This window comes from Protopterus annectens, chromosome 9.part0, assembly GCF_019279795.1.
Source record: "Protopterus annectens isolate FY-2018-M chromosome 9.part0, PAN1.0, whole genome shotgun sequence".
NCBI lineage: Eukaryota > Metazoa > Chordata > Ceratodontiformes > Protopteridae > Protopterus > Protopterus annectens.
This window is the reverse complement of record NC_056743.1, coordinates 720,237,448-720,239,727: the sequence shown is the minus strand read 5'-3', so window position 1 is coordinate 720,239,727 and position 2,280 is coordinate 720,237,448. Positions and strand designations below refer to the sequence as shown.

General features: G+C 38.0%; 1 protein-coding gene across 1 annotated transcript in view; it reads right to left on the bottom strand.

Annotated features, from left to right (window-relative positions):
- LOC122811480 (MOB kinase activator 2-like) overlaps nt 1–117 on the bottom strand; it is a 326,857-nt gene extending 326,740 nt beyond the window's left edge. The window contains exon 1 of the mRNA XM_044083344.1: nt 1–117. This exon is cut by the window's left edge and continues 108 nt beyond it. The gene's annotated coding sequence lies outside the window, so the exon portion shown is untranslated.
- Nucleotides 118–2,280: the final 2,163 nt, after the last annotated feature.

Genomic DNA, 2,280 nt, shown 5'->3' with positions numbered 1-2,280 from the left:
TTGCTCCAAGCAAACACTATAACTTTAAGACATACTAGAGCACACATGCACAAAGGAGTCGTGTTTGCAGCCTAAGCATATGCGCTCAGTTGATTCTTCTCATACAGTGGTGCTGTTTTTTCCTGTCCCACCCCTTCTGTGCCAGGACTCGTGACATCACTGGCCAATGAAAGAAAAACAGGGCTGTCCTGCAGCCTTGGCAACAATCAAGCAACACTCCTCTGAGATTACCCAATACCACCCTCCCATCCCCCCTTAACCTTTTGCTGCCTGACACAGACGGCATAATCGAAACAGATACAATGAATAACAATGGGAAAAAAGAAAGAGAAAGAAGGAGAAACTTTGAACCAAAGGCTGCATTTAGTCAAGTTGCATTACTTTACTACATGAATCTGAAACACATTGCACTGAACAGGAAATGTACTGTAGTATAAACTGAAGCCGAAACCATCTCCATCACTTCCTATCAGTGCCTTCTCCCCAATGTGAGTGACAGCACTCTCTTACCTGGGTGTCAAGCTCGCTTTGTACTTTGGAGCTTGTCATACCTCTCAACCTTTTAATACAAGAAATCTGGACAAAGGCATGAATGAAAGTGAGACAAAGGACAAAAATAGGGACAATTTTTAAATATTGATCTTGCAAACTTAGAACATTGATAGAATAACAGGTTTTGCATTAGCATTTTTTTTTTTTTTGTGGAACAGCGTTTTTTTTCCTTGGGAAAAAATTTGCTGTTCCGAGTGTTCGGGATTGTTAGCATTCGGTGAACTAGGGTCGATGAATCAGTGTTCGCTTTTTTAAGCATTCGCTGATTTAATATAGACCCATTAATTTGCCAGATAACCACAATTTGATAAAAAACGGACCAAAAATATGAGGCAAAAATCTGGACATTCTTTGAAAAATCTGTACAGTTGAGAGGAATGGAGCTTGTCTTTCTGATTTGTCACTGAACACAGTTTATACTGCAGTAGTTGCAAACCTAGTTAACAAACAAATAAATATGATCACTTTCCATTGTGTAGACTTGGTCTAAAGGATCAAGTCATAGAAATTACATTCTTTGTTCAGTATTTACTTCCTGTTTTGATAGTATATTTTTTCATATCATGCAGAAAATTTGGAAATTCATTATACTTAAGAAGGTTCAGTCTCAACATGAACACAGGTAATGATTGCATGTTGCTGTTGTGTGCTTTTCTTTGTTTTCATGCCAATCCTAATTATGTACCACAGAACCAGGATCCCAGTTAAACTGAGATACTGCCACACTTTTCTGATATCTAGGGCATATATCTGCATTGGACTATGACAGAAGTGTGGTCCCAGGTATTTATCATTAGGTGTTAGTGAACAATCCAATGTACAATCTGAATACCTGCCCCAAAACAACTTGCCTTTATTTTGATGGTATTCTAAACATTTGGAATGCACTGATTCAGTTTCCTATCATATTAAATTACCTATGACAGTTGAGAAAGGGTTAAGTTACAGAAGATCTGGAATGAACATTAAAATAAAAAAGCATTAAAACGTTTACTGAACTATTAAAAATGGATTACATGAGAAACTTGCAATGTAAACTAGTTCAGTATACACATTGACAATGAATATATATTGCTAACTGATGTGCTTTCAGAGCTACAAGTCAAAATACATTCTACTTTTTATATGACTTTTTTATTCTAAAGATGTATTTTAGTAACAAAGTGTACAACTGGTTGTTCATAATATGGTAATTTCTGCATGCATATAACACAATCAGTAGCACTGCCTACATGTTACTGCTCTTCTGTACTAAGATCAAAAGGCACACTTGCTCCTAGAACCTGAATCATTTCTACTTACTCCAGTGCAAACTGGATTATTTCTTTAAAACAAAAAAAAAAAAAGAAAGAAAACTGATAGTTATTACCTCCCGACATACACACACATATTTGTAGTAGCTAGCCATGGACTGCTCACTTGTGAGGCTTTCTAGACTGCAAGAACCGTGGCATACCCAGAACTTTTCATGACAAAGGATACTTTGAGACCAGGGTTCCATCTTCTTTAATTTCAGGGACATCACTGGCTCTGGACTGTTCACCTCCTTTCACTGTCAAAGGCTACATTGCCACTGACCTGTCCAGGTTCTGTTGTCATTGGCTGCACTGACAATGGACTACCTAGCTCCCAATGGGTGGTTCAGTGCTCATCAATATCAAAAGACTACACTGGATTGACCACTGCCCATCATTGCCAAAGACTTCGTTGCCAGAGGTGCAGGGGTGT